This window comes from Anabrus simplex, chromosome 1 (assembly GCF_040414725.1).
Source record: "Anabrus simplex isolate iqAnaSimp1 chromosome 1, ASM4041472v1, whole genome shotgun sequence".
Classification (NCBI taxonomy): Eukaryota; Metazoa; Arthropoda; class Insecta; order Orthoptera; family Tettigoniidae; genus Anabrus; species Anabrus simplex.
In genome coordinates, this window is record NC_090265.1 from 1390395643 (window position 1) to 1390416471 (window position 20829).

The following is a 20829-nucleotide window of genomic DNA, read 5'->3' on the forward strand; positions in this document are numbered from 1 at the left end:
CTTTGCTCTTTTAATACTAATGAAATGAAAACAGTGTGTGAACAGGAACACAACTGAACAAACTATATCCTCACCCGGCAATTTCAGAAATAGCTTGTTACATTTCGTACCATGAAAATAATATTTATAACGATAACGCCTTAACATTATTAACGGAATACATTGAATCCCTTACACAACATACGAGTATATGGATTATATGGTTGTTATCCTAGAGTAATATTATCGCCTGAGAAATGATACGGCGTAATATGTAAGTAAGTCCGCCTCTGTGGTGTAGTGGTTAGCATGATTAGCCGCCACCCCCGGAGGTCCGGGTTCGATTCCCGGCTCTACCACGAAATTTGAAAAGTGGTACGAGGGCTGGAACGGGGTCCACTCAGCCTCGGGAGGTCAACTGAGTAGAGGTGGGTTCGATTCCCACCTCAGCCATCCTCGAAGTGGTTTTCCGTGGTTTCCCATTTTCACACCAGGCAAATGCTGGGGCTGTAGCTTAATTAAGGCTACGGCCGCTTCCTTCCCACTCCTAACACCTTTCCTATCCCATCGTCGCCATAACACCTATCTGTGTCGGTGCGACGTAAAACCAATACCAAAAAACCCAGTTATATTATATCGGACGCAGGACTTCAGGTCTGTTCACATTGTTTTATTATGTAGGAGAAATAGTAAATATAGCGTTATAATAACACTGAACAGAATATATTATTAAAATGATACATACAATGTTCAGAAGAACCAAAAATGGAAGTAGCGACCAAGTAACGAAAGGAAAACCACACAAATACTATCACTATGCAGAGCTCATCGCCATGTCGAGCAGTCACTTCCATTTGATTAAAAAAAAAAGTAATTCTGGGCATATATGGATTTAATAAACTGATGCGTCCACTATGACTTACGGTACGTATGTATTTCTGTAGAATGGACGCTATCGCTAATGACTCTACTTCTACTCTACGCGTAGTGCCGGAAGGTGAATATCAACGTGAATGAGTGCAGGCGGAATTGTGGCTCGAGCCCTAGCACACACTCCTGCTTAGCGCACATGCAAGCCTACGTCACGAGGGAATTCCGTGTTGCTCGATCTGTCCTTGGGTAGGTATTTTTTTACAATTTGCTTTACGTCCCACCGACACAGATAGGTCTTATGGCGACGATGGGACAGGAAAGGGCTGGGAGTGGGAAGGAATCGGACGTGGCCATAATCAAGGTATGAAGGTGTGAAAATGGGAAACCACGGAAAACCACCTTCAGGACTGCCGACAGTGGGGCTCGAACCCACTATCTCCCGAATGCAAGCTCACAGCTGCGCGCTCCTAACAGCACGGCCAACTCGCCCGGTAGTGTAGGTATTAGGGTGAATATTATTTCTAAATCTTGGGTTGCTTTGGGGGTTTATTGGAAGTCGAAACAGTGAGTTTACTCTCCCGCAACATACAGGTAGATGACCAGCCTTAATGGAGAACTACCAGGGAAATCAATTTATAGAAAAAAATTTCTCATGTGCACCTTTTCGATAGGGGGAAAACAAGGAAGTTATCATTAATGGACTGTTTTACAGGCTGTCATGTCATTTCAAGTTAGGTTAAAAGTTTAACTAAAGAGCCATTTTACTCTTTTTGATAGAATAGATAATAAGGGAGGTTATTGACAACGATTGGTTTCATAATTCTTCAGCCACACTACCACTCCCGGTTTCAGAAGAACAAAAATATGTAACCGAGAAATAGGGAGAATTACACACAACTTCGAACCAGGAACTGTATCGTTCAGTAAACTCTGTGATCTACCCCATTCTGTCTCCACTTTGCTCAGTTTTATCGTACTTCACGTTACTGTCACGCGCTTTCGTAGAACAATATCAGTTTAATACGCCGTATTAAACTTTTGAAACAGGCATGTAACTTCGCATAAATTCATTAAGAAATCGTGAAATCGATTACCAATTCCCGTGCGAAGAACGGGTACATATGCTAGTAACTAGTATAGTTGGTTGCGTACACACATCTTCTGGTTTGGTTCAGACGGTCTGACGATAGAGCGGCCAAATGGATACCTGCACATTCCGGTGATCCGAGATTCGAACCGCGCTGATGTTGACGTATGCGTTACTTTTAATCACGGGACTACCGTCACATTTCTGTGTATCTTGAGCTCCGATTAGCACGCGTACAGTGTTAAAAGCGCTAACGACATACACTTTACAAAGTGCACTTTAAACAACGTCTGTTGCGTACAGCAGTCACTCTTTGTGACATTATTCTGTCAAGTTTTTGAATAGTTTCTCTGTTCACGTGTCAGTCCCTTTATCATCTTTTTTAAAAAGACTGTTGTTAACTACCTGAAGATTTATGCTTATACTCTTTTGTTTCTGATATATCATGATTCTACAGATCACATTTATTACTCATAGCTACGATATATATTGAACGCTTAATGTATTTTTTTGGTACGTTCTAATATACACTGACTGACAGAGCAAATGCAACACCAAGAAGGAGTGGTCAGAACTTTATGCCAATTGCAGGGTAGACTGACGTCACTATGGTATGCTCATGATGTGAAATGCGCCGCTGTGCTGCGCACGTAGCGAACGATAAATGGGACACGGCGTTGGCGAATGGCCCACTTCGTACCATGATTTCTCAGTCGACAGTCATTGTAGAACGTGTTGTCGTGTGCCACAGGACACGTGTATAGCTAAGAATGCCAGGCCGCCGTCAACGGAGGCATTTCCAGCAGACAGACGACTTTACGAGGGGTATGGTGATCGGGCTGAGAAGGGCAGGTTGGTCGCTTCGTCAAATCCGAGCCGATACCCATAGGGATGTGTCCACGGTGCAGCGCCTGTGGCGAAGATGGTTGGCGCAAGGACATGTGGCACGTGCAAGGGGTCCAGGCGCAGCCCGAGTGACGTCAGCACGCGAGGATCGGCGCATCCGCCGCCAAGCGGTGGCAGCTCCGCACGCCACGTCAACCGCCATTCTTCAGCATGTGCAAGACACCCTGGCTGTTCCAATATCGACCAGAACAATTTCCCGTCGATTGATTGAAGGAGGCCTGCACTCCCGGCGTCCGCTCAGAAGACTACCATTGACTCCACAGCATAGACGTGCACGCCTGGCATGGTGCCGGGCTAGAGCGACTTGGATGAGGGAATGGCGGAACGTCGTGTTCTCCGATGAGTCACGCTTCTGTTCTGTCAGTGATAGTCACCGCAGACGCGTGTGGCGTCGGCGTGGAGAAAGGTCAAATCCGGCCGTAACTGTGGAGCGCCCTACCGCTAGACAACGCGGCATCATGGTTCGGGGCGCTATTGCGTATGATTCCACGTCACTTCTAGTGCGTATTCAAGGCACGTTAAATGCCCACCGCTACGTGCAGCATGTGCTGCGGCCGGTGGCACTCCCGTACCTTCAGGGGCTGCCCAATGCTCTGTTTCAGCAGGATAATGCCCGCCCACACACTGCTCGCATCTCCCAACAGGCTCTACGAGGTGTACAGATGCTTCCGTGGCCAGCGTGCTCTCCGGATCTCTCACCAATCGAACACGTGTGGGATCTCATTGGACGCCGTTTGCAAACTCTGCCCCAGCCTCGTACGGACGACCAAATGGCAAATGGTTGACAGAGAATGGAGAACCATCCCTCAGGACACCATCCGCACTCTTATTGACTCTGTACCTCGACCTGTTTCTGCGTGCATCGCCGCTCGCGGTGGTCCTACATCCTACTGAGTCGATGCCGTGCGCATTGTGTAACCTGCATATCGGTTTGAAATAAACATCAATTATTCGTCCGTGCCGTCTCTGTTTTTTCCCCAACTTTCATCCCTTTCGAACCACTCCTGCTTGGTGTTGCATTTGCTTTGTCAGTCAGTGTATTTTAATGTTTAAGATTGTTAGTCGACCTATTTTATGACATTTTACTGTATAGTTGGTTAAGACTGAGCTCATTAGGATCCAAGTAAAGAAAAAACAGAGTAATAAATTTGCACGCATTAGATTGTATCTGACTTACCTTGCGGAACAAATAAGACCATTAGCTTTATTCAAAACTATTAAGTTGTCCATACCAGCAACGTGACCAAGACGTAGATGGAAATTATTGAAATTCTTGTCCAAGGATATAGACTATCGCAGAGGAAATTATTATCTAAAGCCTGTTCTCTTTGTTTTCAGGACTTCAGTTAGTCTTATTGAATGGTCAGGTTACATATTTGACACTTCTCTTTAAATTCTTCTGATATCTCTCAAATGTAAGAGTCTTCATGGAACACATGTATTAAATGTCACAATTGCACGCGTTGAATGATTAAACTCGGCTTTAAGCCTGGGGATTTTTCGGACTACATTAGGGTTCAAACGTTGTGAAGAATTTCCATATAGTCTTCATCAGTTGCTGATATGGACAATGTGGTTGTTGTTGATGAAGCTAATGGTCAGTATTTGATCTGAAGGATAATCACGTTGACTCTACGAAAGGTACATTCCTCGAGACCGTATATGTACATAAGTCTAGGAGTTCATCCGAGAATATTCAAGCAGTAGATGTACGTGTATCGATGTCCGTCGATCGGAGACATTTTTTCATCTGACCGCATGGCAGTATTCCAGAGCTTCATTCTGGATGAAGACAACCAACATTTCTCAGTATCCCATGATTACCGCTTTGTATTTATCAGCTCAGCAATGGTGTTGTGTGAAGCAGTAGGATGGGGATGGTTATAGGCCACTTTGTGTCTGACATGTATGCACGTGCTTCACACGTATTCACTAACTTCACTTCTGTCCCTATGGACAGCCAGGTTGGGAGAATTTTAACTTCATAGTTGAAATCGTAGAAATGTCAAGGTGCCATGTGCAGATTGCGTCACCAACCAGGAGAAGGTCTGTTGTACTGGGAAATCATGCTAAGTCCTAACACTTATAAAATTCAAGAAAACAGACTGTTACAGTCACATTTTCCAAAACGAGATGACGACCAGTCAGCAGACCTCGTCATCCGTTTTATGAGGGATAGTGGATTTTTTTTATCGTGTGTAATGGAGTATTTTGTATAGGTCTAAGTGTATTTTTGTTAACTACGCGTGTATCCCATTGACTCTATTTTAGTTCGTGTTTGCCTATTTTAATGTGTTTTATTTTAACTTCTAACTTGAATGATATATATCTTTGTACTTCAAGAAAATGCCTTATTCCATTGTAATCTATATTTTCTACAGAAAATAAGGCATTGCGAATTAGGTTCACTGATTATTTTACTCTCAAAATAATTTTTCATCATCATTTAATTTAAATTCTAGTCAGTGGGTATATTTGAAAGTTTTAATTATTATGTCTTTTCGTTACATCTCGTACCATTAGGGGCATATGATCTAGCTGTTAGGCCCCTTTAAACAACAAACATCATCATCATCATTTTACAAAATGACAAGTGCAGCCTGACATAACTAATCATAGAAGGTAAGATTCTGTATAAGATTTTCCTGGGCGTGGGACATCTGAGTGTGATTCATTATCAACGATACGACAACCGAGATACTGGAATCGCAAAACAATAAAGATTACTCCATGATAGTGGCCAGTATTCTGTGAGGAAAAGACATCAGAAGAAGAACGAACGTTCCCAAAATATAGCGCAGATTTCACATAACAGTCTCGCACTCTTTGACGCTATTAGATGGATGCAGAATGTGGACCTTATGCGTAGTTTTGTATTTTGATATATTCATTGTGATCACTCTACGATTAATAAAACAAACTGATCTATTCCGTCATAATGCCTCTTTGAGGTCTGTTAAATCGACAAAATAGGGTCTGTTTTATATCCTTTCAACTTCGAATTCAAGCCATTATATTAAAAATGCATTCATCTCGTAGCACACATATTTGTGGTCGTGTCAGTTTTACGAGTCGTTTATCAGAATCGATTGTTTTCCACCCGTGTATGTCATGAGGGCCGCATTATGCGTATTGAAGAGCGCCACTTGTTTACCCCACATTCTGTTGATCTAATAGTCAATATCGGACGATTTATGATGTTACTGACTGGGAATTTGAATCACTAGAAATAAAAAAATGGTAATGCCTCTACATGAAGAGAAATCTTATAAATTCATTTTTATGGTCAAAGCAACAAGCATTTGGACACTGCAGCAGTGTATCTCATACTCTTATGTATTTACGGTGTGTTCGCTGTGGAAACATTAATAGATGTGTGAAAATGTTCATACGATTGAATAGGGTAGTTTCAGAAGCTTAATCGAAGTGTGGTTTATTTATAAGTTGAATGGAACTTCTCCTATAAAGCTAGACTTCTATTTGTCTCAAAAGTAGAGCTATAACGGATAAATAATTCCGATAAGAAAGGAAATTCAGGGCTAAATATTGCTTTCAGCAACTGCTGTCAGGAGGGCAGCTGCATCGTGCGTATTCTGGTGCGTTCTGGCAGTAGCGTCCATCAACAACTGAAATTGTGTTTAGTTTCAATCTTATTCTGCGAAGAGTTGTGCTTCGACTGACGAACGAGACAGACGTGTTAGTAAAAGTTACGAGTCCCGTTCGATTGATTGTGCGTGAATTTCGTTTAAAGTGACTTTGTTACCGATCTCTGACAAGATGGTTGGCAAATTTGCAACTCAAATTAGATAAATCGACATGACAACAAGACAGCGGAAAGCACAATAGTGATTAGTTACAATGACCGCAACATTCCTAGACCAGCGCCTTGCGAATTGTACGATTGGTTATTCCAAACTCCGAATCTACAGGAAACTGAAATTGAAATGCTACTGTTCAACGCTGCACCACCACAAACCTTCATTACGAAATATGAAATAACAGATGATCTACACCAGGGGTTTTGCAGGTGAGTGCACTATTGTTCATAGCAATGAACGTCGCAGTAAATTAACTGTAGACTCTGCCGGCCTTAGTACTAAATTGGTGAGGGTAAATAACTTACCGATAGAAGTGCCTCACCAACTTATTTAAGATCAGATTTGTATATTTGGAACAGTTTTTCCATTACTGATGAGATCTGGGATTCTAGATTCCGATACAAAGTCAATAATCGTGTCCAGGCAGTTGAAATAATTTTAAAATAGCACATCTCTTCTTTTTTGGATACCGGTGGTTTCCGAGCTGTATTAAGTTACGACAGTCACCCCACTACATGCTCGATATGTAGTGAAAGGGGTAACTTGCGAGGACAATGTCTCTAATGTAAACGACCACTGCAAACGTCCTTTTCCTACATTTATGCAGAGTTGTAGGTGAGTAGTGTACACGTTGAGTAAGATTTTATTAAATTACATTGCTGCGTTTAAATTGTGCGGTTTCTGCCATTTTGTAGCTCGTCTTTATTCGTTCAAAGTGAGGACATCACAAACCAACCTTCAAAAGCATACACCAAAATACAGAAAAGCATTATTTTGTCGGTAACTATTAGAGTTACGAAGTCCGACTCGTTGGCTGAACGGTCAGCGTACTGGCCTTCGGTTCAGAGGGTCCCGGGTTCGATTCCCGGCCGGGTCGGGGATTTTAACCTTAATTGGTTAATTCCAATGGCACGGGGGCTGGGTATGTGTGTTGTCTTCATCATAATTTCATCGTCATCATGACGCGGAGGTCGCCTACGGGTGTCAAATAGAAAGACCTGCACCTGGCGAGCCGAACCCGTTCTGGGATATCCCGGCACTAAAAGCCATACGACATTTCATTTCATTTCATTTCAGAGTTACGAAACAAAGCGTTTTCCTGGCAAATAGTATTTTAAGTACACTTGCTATGCTCCAATGTTTAATAGTACTAACCGTTTAGGCAGCGTATTCACTGTTAAGGGTCACAGGCGTACCTTTTCCTTTGGCTTGGTTCGCTTTTATTCCGGTACATGGCCCGCTTAGGAGACAATGTGATAGTAATAAACAGAAAAGCATCTTTTTCTGGAATACTGTAAGAATTGCGAAGGAAATAGACCGATTTTTTTCCTAGAAAATAAACTTGTAAGTACACTCGCTGACTCCAGTATTTAATTGGGCTACGGCCGGGAATTGAACCTGGGGCCCTCTGAACCGAGCGTCATAACGTTGATCATTCAGCCAAGGAACCGGATGTGAAGCTGTGGTCGCAGCCAATCATAATCAGTTTATGCTAATCGAGCTCTTAACTGAATTTGGCCCCAATGTAGCCTTCTTGTTCAGCTCAGAGAAAGGAAGCGTAGCCTATTGTATATTATACTTCCTCATCCCTGATGAGTGCTGGCAAATAGTTGAGCTTCCCTTGCCCACCGCCAAATGGTCGGGCATTAGTATGTCATGCATTGTTCAAGCGGAGGCTGTTGTTAACCGGCTCTGATGACTTTATTACATTCGCTTTGAGCTGATATCGTAAGATTTAACTGATATATTCTTACCTCGCATTCCATAGAAATAAATTATTGACGTAACTGGTACAGTCAGAGTGCCGGAAAGCGATTTTGAGTGGGGTGATAAATACAGCAACAGATCTTGAACAGGGCGCCCAAACTGGTAGGGCCGGTATTTAACGTGAGCGGTTGGTTGCGGGTCACATGCAAAGTTTAACAAAATGACATACAGTACAGTGATATTGAGTATTTGATGGAAAATCAAAATGGAAAATGAGTTTTAATCAGTGATTTTAAATAATATCATATGGTATATTAGCTTGATTTGCAAAACTTGGTGGCATAGGTGAATAAGTAACAAGCATTAACAGCTTCATTTTTGTTAAAAAACCGTATTGACTTTAAAATTAAGTAGTATTTTTTTTTTAAAATTGAATATTGTATTTAAGTGGTCCGCCTATTCGATACATATATTTATTTTGATCTAGAACATGTTTCTTCCGTAAGCGACATCATTAGCTAGAACAATTCACAAAATATATCTGACGTAAAATCACATTAGTAGAATAGTAAGACGTGAGTTAAAATACGCTATATTCATATACAAACCAAACTAAACCGCACGGCACTTACGCCCTTGAAAGGGCCTTGGCCTTCCCAGCGACCGCTGCTCAGCCCGAAGGCCTGCAGATTACGGGGGGTCGTGTGGTCAGCACGACGCATCCCCTCGGCCGTTATTCTGGCTTTCGAGACCGGGGTCGCTATCTCACCTTCAGATAGCTCCTCAATTCTAATCACGTAGGCTGAGCGGACGTCGAACCAGCCCTCAGGTCGAGAGAAAAATCCCTGACCTGGCCGGGAATCGAACCCGGGGCCTCCGGGCGAGAGGCAGGCACGCTACCACTACACCACGGGGCCGGCTCTTCATATACAAGGACATTTAAAATAATATAATTGCAAACTTGACTCAAGTTCCAAGTTATGTTGTTAATAATGTCGTTGAGAATTGTTCATAAAATTCATAAAATTCTTGATGAAGTCCGTAAAACCTAACGTGTGAGTAGCAACAGTTATTTCTTCCAGCCAAATCTTCTTTTAAACCTTTGTCCTTTTTAAGGAGCAGACCATCAAATGATCTGGCTCTTGTAAGAAACCGCAGTCGCAGAATCCATCGTTTCCATTTATATCAAGCTATGGCTTGGTGCCATTTTCTCTGAGAGAGGGATGATTGGGTCCTTGACTTCTGTATCTTCACACGGGCAGCTTCTCGTGTACCTTTGAAGGCTGGTACTCCCCTAAAAAGAACAAAAAACAAAAATCAAAAGCTGCTTCGCGACTTATAATGAAAATAAAATATACAATGTCCGATGGACTAAATACAAATTTGGAGATATCACTCCTTTCATTAAAAATTAATGATTCATATTTGTTAATATTTATCGATTAAATGTCGAAGTTGTTTGTTCCCTTTCGTTTATGACATGACAATAAGTATTACATTAAATAATCGGTACAAAATCCTTTTTAAGAACAGAAATATCCTTGTAAATGCGACAGTTCTCGTTAAAAGCATTCTTCACTATTAGAAGAAACAATTACCTATACGAAAAATTGGAAACAACTTGGAGTGGTCGCCCAACTAATTAATTATACTACTAAATAAGTACACAAAAGAATAAGTGAACACTAATGAATAAAATCATAATCATCAAAATAATATTTGACTGATGTCAGGTCCAGAAATCGAACCCACATCGCAATGATGATCAATAACGAGACAGAACCCGTTTTGGAATTCAAACAAAAAAATTAAACACAACTCAAGGAGCAAATTAAAAAATATTATGTACACTTATTTTAAAACAAACTATAAACAATATACGCATGCAACTGGCTGTATAACGTAAAATAAATATTGTGTGACAAAGGAAATCTATGATCTGCCTTGGAGTTCGAACTGACGATCACCAAGATGCAATCGACAAACGGGTCTCTAAAAACTCCCTATCTCAATTATTCATAAGGTCAATAAATCAATGATAATACTGGCGTTCCAGTTATTTAATTTCTTTATAGAAGTAAACATGAACGAGTTAAAAAGAATCCTTAATGCAATCGGGTTTTTGCGAAACTCCAAACATTCAGTCTTAGTGGACAGGCTTGAACAATAATATTGGCAGTGACCCTTCTCACAAGAGAAGTGCTAACGCACCCTTTCTAAAATCATAAATCATACAACGTCTAACCACACCTAATAATGGTGGGCCGCAGAATACTTCTTGTCAACAACTTAAGGCGAGACCAATCTTCTCCCTTAAAATACATCGTAGTAAATAATATCATTTCAACTGATAACCTCATATCATATTCCAAAGCTCCACTGGCTTATTAATTCTCTGCCCTGTTACAATTCTTTAATTCAATATCAAGCCACTATTCATCTTTTCTCTTTCACACCCATGGACTTAGAATGTCCAGGTTCACATCCATCCGACAACATAGAATATCTCAGCCTATGTTTTCCTACAGTTTGAATTCAGAAAAAAAATCAAATATGGATTTAAACGTATCCATAATATTATTCTAATATTAAAAACAAATACTTGACATAAAAGGAAAACTTTTATCTAAGATGGGAGGGCATTTGTTCGTTGTCCAGACTTGTCACAAGTTGCGCATATAATTAATACAGCCATCTACGTATTCATATCATGCAAACTTACATGAAAACAACAGTGCCTTCCTATCTTCATGATTATTATCCCGATAGTGGCATTTTGAAGACACCGTCACCATGCATTACCAAAATAGGCTTGAATATTCCGTAAAATAAAATATACATATCACGGTTTGAAATTATCAATAACACAAATCTACAGTTTGCCCTCCTAATCTAAAGCACTCTCAGACTTATTCATATGTTTCCATTAAATCACGTACATGCATTACATTAAAATTATATTTTTTTACAGGCCCGAAATTTCAGCCCATCTAGATGAATATTTAAACAATTTGAAGACCACTCACAAGTTCTCTCTCTCTCTAATTCAAGAATACATGCAATTTACCTTCCTAACCTAATTTATGTGATCTACATATTACATAACCGTGCATTTATTAAGATAAATATTTATGTTTTTAGTACTATCATCATGTCGTGAAATCCATGGTTCGGGCTCAGGAAAAGGCTCTTATCGTCGCTTAGCCTCTCATGGCGCTGACGTGGAACACAGGTTTGAATCCTCTTCTATTCCTGCTGAACACGTTCATAATCCCAGGGTCCGCTTCTTCAGTGTAACAACTTTAATGTTGAAATAAGTTGCGTCACTCAAAAACACAATTTTTTAAACTGTAACCCAGTTCTCGCGGTCACGTTACTTAAATACTTTCAATACTGTCACTGGGACAAAGGTTTTCACACCGCGTATTTGCAAAATATATATTATCACTCCCAAATACAGGTAAGATCAGATCACCAGCGGACCGTAGGTCTGCCTTCAATCATTCGTGTCAAGTGGATATTGTGTCATCATGACTACCCCTTTTATAACATTACCCCTACACACACAATATACGGCGGTCAGTCCCCACCACATTTTTTAAATTAGTGGTTCTGCGTGTTGTATGCCATCGGTAATGCGCTCAAATGTGTGACTCAGACTCTTAAGTACTCTTGTCATGTGCGAAACACGCATCGATCGGCGGTTTATTTAAAATTTATTATCAAAATGATGTCTTTAAGGGGATTCCCCGTATGGAGTCTGCGTGCTTAGTTAGCGTGAGGACGCTACTAATGGTTATATAATCAAACTCGCTTTCGCTCGTTGGGGGCTCCGCCCCCAAACCCCCGGGTACTCCTCATTACAATTGGACATTTCGAAATAGACTCTGGAGAAACGGTATGTGGCATCGACAAGCGGACTCTGCCAACGGACGGACCGTTTACCACCGGCTTCTTTGGTGCTATGTTTTATATTACATTGGCCATTGGATAGGAGTAAACTTTTCGAACTGGCGCAACTTTCACAAGTTGAAAAATTATTTTATTCACTTAATAGTCAGCTAGAGTCTTGAAACTTTCATAGGACCAAATTTACAGATCGCATAAATTCCCGGGACAGAAAGTGCTATCCAGTTTTGATTGGAATTACTGTTCAGGAAGAAGGTACTTCAAAACGAAGGTGTGCAACTGCATGAAATTTGCCTGAATATTTCGATACCTTCAGAGGTAAAAAGTAAAAGTTACAGAGTAACAACTATAATTTCACCACATTTCAACTTTCTGGTGCACCAGGAAACAGCATCCGCAATTTTGTTTGGCAGGGAGGGGTAAAAATTAAAAATTTAAACTTATTGGAATTTTTTACTGGGTTACAACCTAATATCAGATTACCGATAGGGCCAGGGAATGTGCACGCTAAATAGTGCAGACTTTCATTTGGAAATTTATTGCGGCCAAACGGTAAGTCGTATCGAGATACGGATTGCGCCATCAGACGTCCCTTTTGGTCGCCTACATTACTGTCTGAGGCATTTTCTCGTATCTCGCCTATTTATACCATAGAAAGGGGTGAACTTTTCGATCCATATCAAATTTCGTCCGCTTAACACCAGTTGAAAAATACTTTTGCCATTTTTGCAGACAGCTAGAGTCTTGAAACTTGGCAGGCAGGTCGACGATGAAACGACCTAGAATTTTTGTTATTCGAGGTTTTGCCGTATCTCCATGGAATTCACCATAAATTGCTTAGGAAACTTTAATTAGGCTGAAATTTGATTAGTGTTCCCATATATTCCTTTCGTCTTCCTATACATTTAGGGCAGCTAGAATAATTAAAGCCGTTCTGCGTATGGCCCATGGTCGTGCCAAAGAGCGTGCCGATTTTCGTGCATCTATCTGTTTTATGAGTGTGTGAATCAGTAAAATGATTTATGGAAATTTAACAAAATTTTCCAAAACCGGGAAAATGAAGCTCAATCTGAGGTGGAAGAGTTCGAAATACAATAAAAAAGTCATAAGAGAAAAGTTGTAGATCTCTTCATTTTAGGATACGAAAGTGAAATCCATTTATTGATAGCGATTACCGTTCAGCCACAAGATACCTCGAAACGAAAGTCTGCACCGTCATTAAATTTGGCTTAAGATTTCGAATATTTAGTGGGTGAAATGTTACATATTAGAACTTCTAGGAATTTGTACGTCGGTTACAGGCCTGGAGCTAGAGCATTGCTACTTTTTAATTTTGTAGGGCACTGCATCATGGCGTCCGCCATTTTGTTTGGGGGATGGGGGCAGAAATTAAAATTTCAACTTTTTGGATTTTTTCCGTAGGTTACAGGCTAATAGCTATAATATTGCCAAATTTCAAATTCCTAGCTCATCTGGAATGGTCTATCCCGAAATTAGAGTCCGATATTTTGATTGGGTGGTGGAGGGGGTAAATATTCAAAATGTGACGTTTTTGGAATTATATTTTGGGTTACAGCCTAATAGGTATCAGATTGCCGGCTGGAAGGCTCTAACGCGAAATTTGAGTCCAATAATTTGATTGGGCGGAAGGGTGTAACACGAAATTTGAGTCCGATATTTTGATTTGTTGTGGGGGCTAAATATAAAAAATTTGAACTTTTTGGAATTTTCTCTTGGGCTACAGCCTAATAGCTATCAGATCGTCGAATTTCAAGTTCCTAGCTCATCTGGAAGGGTCTAACACGAAATTTCAGCCCGATACTTTGATTGGGCGCAAGGGGGGCTAAATTTGAAAAATTTCAACTTTATGGAATTTTCCATTGGGTTGCAGCGTAATAGCTATCAGACTGCCGAATTTCAAGTTCCTAGCTCATCTGGAAGAGTCTAACCCGAAATTTGAGCCCAATAATTTGATTCGGTCGGGGGGTTATTATGAAAAATTTGAACTTATTGGAATTTTTCCTTGGGTTATAGAATAATAGCTATCTGATTGCCGAATTCCAAATTTCTAGCTCATCTGGAACGGAAGGGTCTAACCCGAAATTTGAGTCCGAAATTTTGAATCGGTGGGGGGGGGGTAAATATAAAAAATTTGAACTCTTTGGAATTTTTCCTTGGTTTGCAGCCTAATAGCTATCAGATATCCGAATTTCAAGTTCCTAGCTCATCTGGAAGGGTCTAACACGAAATTTTAGTCCGATAATTTGATTGGGCGGAAGGGGGGCTAAATATGAAAAAATTCAACTTCTTTTAATTTTTCCTTGGGTTGAAGCCAAATAGCTATGAGATTGCCGAATTTCAAGTTCCTAGCTCACTTGGAATTGGGCAAACATTAATGTCAGTCAGTGAGTCAGTCAGTGAGTCAGTCAATTAGCCTTGTGGCTTTATATATATAAGATAGTAGCGTATTTTTCCACATGTTAACATTTTATAAACAACTCGAATTTTGGCAGAGGTCTATTATGAAAACATATGACATGCCGAGGTTTCCCTTACTAATTGTTATGCATATCTCGAAATCTTACCATACAAATCAAGCTTGCACGTTGGCATTGTCGTATTTCGGCCATTTTTTGTGGGCGGAGTTATTAGTATTCGTTTTCTTTCCTTGTCATTTTTCATAGCTCGCGTTCTGTCCGGGAATTCCTGCAGCTATGACGGACTCGTGTTTACCAATTTAGAGGCGTTGTGCAAACAGATGCAACATAATGCAACTTTCTGTAATATGTACAAGGGAGCTTAACAGAAGTTCTCACTGCCTAAAATAATTATTAAATAAATATGTACATGACCGATACGGTCACAGTCTGTCTGTCTGTCTGTCTGTCTGTCTGTCTGTCTGTCTGTCTGTCTGTCTGTCTGTCTGTCTGTCTGTCTGTCTGTCTGTCTGTCTGTCTGTCTGACTACCCCATAGCCCCGTTTCCTGAAAAAGAGTCAGGGATGAGGTGAAATTATATGTGATATTTTTATCGGTGGGATGTCATTCCTGCCAAAAACATCAGTCGAGGATCTAATGACGATGAAATGAACGGTGATGGATTAAATAGTGGAAGGAGATGGAAGGAATCGGCTGTGGCCTATGAATAGTGACTGTATCGGCAGTTACTTGGAAGTGAAAACGGGAAACCACAGAAAACCATTCTCAGGACAGCCGACGGTAGGGTTTGATTTTCCACTCGTCTCCTGAATGCAAAGTTTGGATCCATGGCCATTAACAGGCGCAGCCACCCTGCTCAGTTAAATTTTCTTCAGCATATCCCAGTACTTTCTGCGGTCGCTGAAGCTACCCAGGTGCATTTCGGTTTTGGCTAGGGGATTAAAGCCGACGCTCTTCCTGACACCACGTGATTTTTGAGGTGAAAATGTCAACTCATGATACCGGAATCCGAATCTCAGCCTTGCGAATGGGAAGTCAACCACTAAGCTATTGAGCTAATCACGCCCCCCCCCCCCCCTCCGGTAGTTCAAATCACAATGTGTGTCCCATATCCCTACGGTGTCAGGTATGAAGTGAGATGCATCTTCGTAGCGATGTTTTGCGACCGGATGCCCTTCCTGTCATCAAACTCATCAGAGGATTTAATGAGACGAAATGAATGACGTGATATATGATAGTAGGAAGTGAAAGGGTGAAACCCGGTCTTGTCGAATAGCGCCAAGGGTAGGCTACTGCTCAAGGCTTAATGTCACCATCCGACGGACGAATGGCCATCAGCAGCATCATATGCCTTCACTCCACATGAACACTGTGGAAAGGTTTGGAATTGAATCCAGCCTTTTGGTACTCTATCTAGTGATTATAAAGTGTATACCACCACATCTCCCAGGCTGCCAGCCAGCACTTTGATGGCGAAAATTTTTCTACCAACGGGGCTCGAACTGGTGTTCGTCCATATAGACGCCTACCGCTCTAAGTGGGAGTCGAGTGGCGGAACTCATAATAATAATGATAATAAGACGACGAAGAAGAAGAAGACGAGGACGAAGAAGAAGCGGAGGATGATGATGAAGAAGAAGAATCGTTGGCCGATACTTGTTTCTAAGGTACGTTCCTCTCATACAGTTCCTGTCGTCATTTATTCATTCTGTATTGAAACGTTGGTGTCTTAACAGGCTAATCCTTGCAGGAAACATGCTGTCACAGAGGTTATATCTAATTGAAGGAGGGAGACGTGGCGCGGTGGAGGACTATAAATGAGACACACACACAAATGAAAGGAAAATAAATTGAAATTGTTCACGCTACATCGTACGCAAATAAAAAAATAGCATTGTTGACTCTATGTTCTATTTATGTTTCTCTTAATCTGACATTCTCTCTTACTGTTCCTTCATAATGAGTCATTCTTAAGTGGTGGTCGCGACGTCATTCTGTATTGTTGATTGGGTTGGAATAGTGTCGTATAAAGTATACTTGGCGGTACCACGCAGCGCGGAGATAATGGACCACACAACGTGCCTCTTCCTTCTCCGCGAGCATTTCGCGGATCACGGAAAGTCCCTTTCGCGCTCGTTTCACTGAACAGGCTAATCGACACAATAATAATTAATGAGGTCCATAAATTAATCTGTTGCAGCAGCTTAAGGCAGGATTACGTTCGTCTGATTGCCCCGAAAGGCTGAGGTTGTCAGTGATAACAATCTGGTGTGCTTAGTGTATCGAACAGTGGGATTAATGTGTGGCTTGCTAACACACACATACACACACACACACCACAGAGAGAGAGCTGGGAGAAACATTTAATTTGTTATTGACTGTGTTAAGACAAAGGTAATTAACTGCCATTATTTAATTTATTAAATATTAAATTAATTCTACCTGACTGAATTCATATTCATGAGTGTTTCCTTATTTATTTTTGTAGATTTCTTTTAGACATATCTACTACTCAGTCATAATCGAAATTTAGATACTTGTTTAGTTCAGCTGTTTCCAAATATTTCCTCTTGTATTTTCAAGTTTACCGGAAAACTGGAAGTTTGTACGGCGTTTTACTACTAGTTTATTTTCTCCTCTTGAGAGAGAAACTGCGATGTACGAAAAAATAATACAGGTGCAAATCTTATTAAGTGCTTTGTATTTTTTAAACCGATTATATCATTTTACTTCCTTCGGTAGGAAGAAGACTTATCGTTCTATGGAAAGAAGTGATTTACTGAAAATAAAATCAGAAAGCTGCATGGAATATTCAGCTTATACAGAGTTATTCCTTATGTTATAAATGTTCCTGTGACATGTCAAAAAAGCATTTGTTCTAAGATATGTGGTAACACTCTTTGTGACATCAGACCTCGTTATGAGCTAACATAACTAACATAAAATAAATAAATAAATAAATGGCGTATGGCCTCCGGAGAGGCCTGGTGCAGGTCTTTTTCTAGTAGACGGCCTGTTAGGCGACCTGCATGTCTGTGAAGATGAGGGCCCTACCTAGGATGATTTCTAATGTTGAATACGCCACACACACCCAGCCCCCGAGCCATTGGAATTAACCAATTAAGGTTAAAATCCCCGAGCCGGCCGGGAATCGAACCCGGGATCCTCTGAACCGAAGGCCAGTACGCTGACCATTCAGCCAACGAGTCGGACAACTAACATAACAAATGAATATATTTAGGCAGTGTGTTTTCTATCTACAGAACAAACCCGAACACGAGTCTTGTATTTTCATTTCTCAGCAAATGAATCACTCAAGGAGATCCAGAAGTTAATGCTATTTATGTAACCATTATTTCTCATTGCAGTGCGAATGGCTTTAAATGACACTTGGGTCCCGGTGTTTTTTCCCGCTGAAGTTCTTTGTGGCGTGTAGTTATCGCATTTAAAGAAGATATGATGGATTATTTCAACGTTATCAACATATTATTAAGTAAAAGATTTAAAATATGTTAAATGAATATGCAGCTCGGATATGCTGCACTTAGATCCTTCGCATCGTATTCCTTTTTTCACTGTGCCGTGAAGCAAATGCCTCCACTAATCTCCCGGTGATATTGCGGATCGTCCTATAAGTGTGATTCGTTGGTTGGAGATGAACGCTCGTAAATCTTAGCTTCATTTTATACTGTACTAAGTGCAAGACTGGATGACCTGTCATTTATCTGTAAAGGAGGGCATTTTCTTGCGCTGTACGTTCTTAAAGCGCAAATCTTCTGAAACAGTTCGAAGATAATCCTGTGAACGGTTTCTCGTGCGAGTGCCAAGACACGTTTCTTTTAATGTGAATATATTGAACACTGTGGGTTCAGTGCTAAATGCAAAGGTTGAAAAACATTACTACCTAGTAGATGTAGAGATTCAGGAAATTATGAAAGCCTGTAGCGATTCCCAAGAAAGTCTGACAGGAATTTCGTGTAGAATAGGCCTATGCTGTAATATAACTGCAACCATGTTGGTCGTCATCTGTAAAGTAATAGTTATTACACTTACCTCACAGTCGGGCGAAACTTTATACTTTTAATTAATAGAACATATAATATAATATAATATATCTAATATAATATAATATAATATAATATAATATAATATAATATAATAAGAAATAAAGTACACGAGAAAATCATTTGCTGATCAAGTACCATGTAGTTATCCTGTGGAGCAAGGGCGAACTTAGAAATGACGACACCTTTCACTTCGGTTGTGCTGATATGCACAAGTTGGGCCATTAACACATGGTTTTGCTTGTATAGCACATTACCATAATAAAGTTTCACTGATTTGAACATTTGTTGAAAATGTGTAGGCCTACTGTTCGATTTCTCCAAACACAGCCATAATTATGATGATTTTCGTCCTAAGCATTGAAGCCAGATCGCGGACGAATAAAAAATATTATTATCTATTACCAACTAGTGTACAACAGTGCCACAGTCAGTCAGTTAGAACAGATTGCCGTAAATGGGTGCCGAAGTTCACCGAAGTGGATCGCTTGAATTGAAATAATAGAACATGCTACGTTTATCGTAGAGAGCCTCCATGGCTTAGGCGGCAGCGCGCCGGCCTGTCACCGCTGAGTTTCGTGGTTCTAATTCCGGTCACTCCATGTGAGACTTGTGCTGGACAAAGCGGAGGCGGGACAGGTTTTTCTCCGGGTACTCGGTTTTACGTGTCATATTTCATTCCAGCAACACCATCCCATATCATTTCATTTCATCTGTCATTCATTAATCATTGCCTCAGAGGAGTGCGACAGGCTTCGGCAGCCGGCACAATTCCTATCCTCGCCGCTAGATGGGGCTTCATTCATCCCATTCCTGACCCGGTCGAATGACTGGAAACAAGCTGTGGATTTTCATTTCACATTTATCGTCTCTCAATGCGTGTACAGACAGACAGACAGACAGACAGACAGACAGACAGACAGACAGACAGACAGACAGACAGACAGACAGACAGACAGACAGACAGACAGACAGACAGACAGACAGACAGACAGACAGACAGACAGAATTGAAGCTGTTGTACAGACAACTGTTGTAATAAAGAATGGAGTTGCTCTAGCCAGCCTGTGCTACCACTTATTTATAGCCTTCACTTCCTCTTAATTTTCGCCTTCATATGTCTTCCGAAGAAGCGGCCATACTTAACTATATTCACAATGTCATTGCCATACTGCACGTAGGTAGGGTGACTCATACAAACTTCCGACATTTTTGGCATCAACGAGTTTCAGAATAGAAATGAATTCGTGGTGGTGGTGATTATTGTTTTAAGAGGAAGTACAACTGAGCAACAATCCTCTGTCTCAATGAATTCCCAGTACTTTCACAACATAATACAGAATGGAGAGCTTGCCTGTTTCTACATCCAGCTTAGAGTTATACAGTAAACGTTATATGCATATAAGGTTTGTGATGATCGTTTCACGGAGATGTGATTGATGTGCATGGTTTCGCACAAGGGATAGTTCACTCCATGACAATAAGCTGCGAACAATTCGATTTATTTTGCTTCTCCTATTGTGAGATGTTGAAAACCGGTGTCAGCGCATAGCCTACGCCTATCGAATAACCCCAAAGGGATCTGCTGAAGGCTTAATGTCCCCATCTATCGGGGAAATCACCATTAACAGCGTCATATACTCTCACTCCATATGGGCACTACGCGGATGTATGGAAATTGTACTCAGCCTTTTGTCACTCAGTCCAATCATTAGAAATAATTGATAATAGTAATTGGTAATCGCTAAGGTCAACTTCTAACCTCGCTTATTCAGAGCGTTTTACCACCACCTCCTCTCCTACTCTGCCGCCCAACATTTAGGTGGTGATTTATTTCATAAATGGGACTCGAACCGTCTTAACCGCGCAGACCATACAAAAAAATGAAATGGCGAGTGTCCAAGGACAAGTTCAGCTCGCCAGATGCAGGCCTGTTTTTGAATTGGCGCCCTTAGACGACCTGCGCGTCGTGATGAGGATGAAATGATGATGAAGACGAGACATACACCCAGCCCCAGTGCCAGCGAAATAAACCAATTGAGGTTAAAA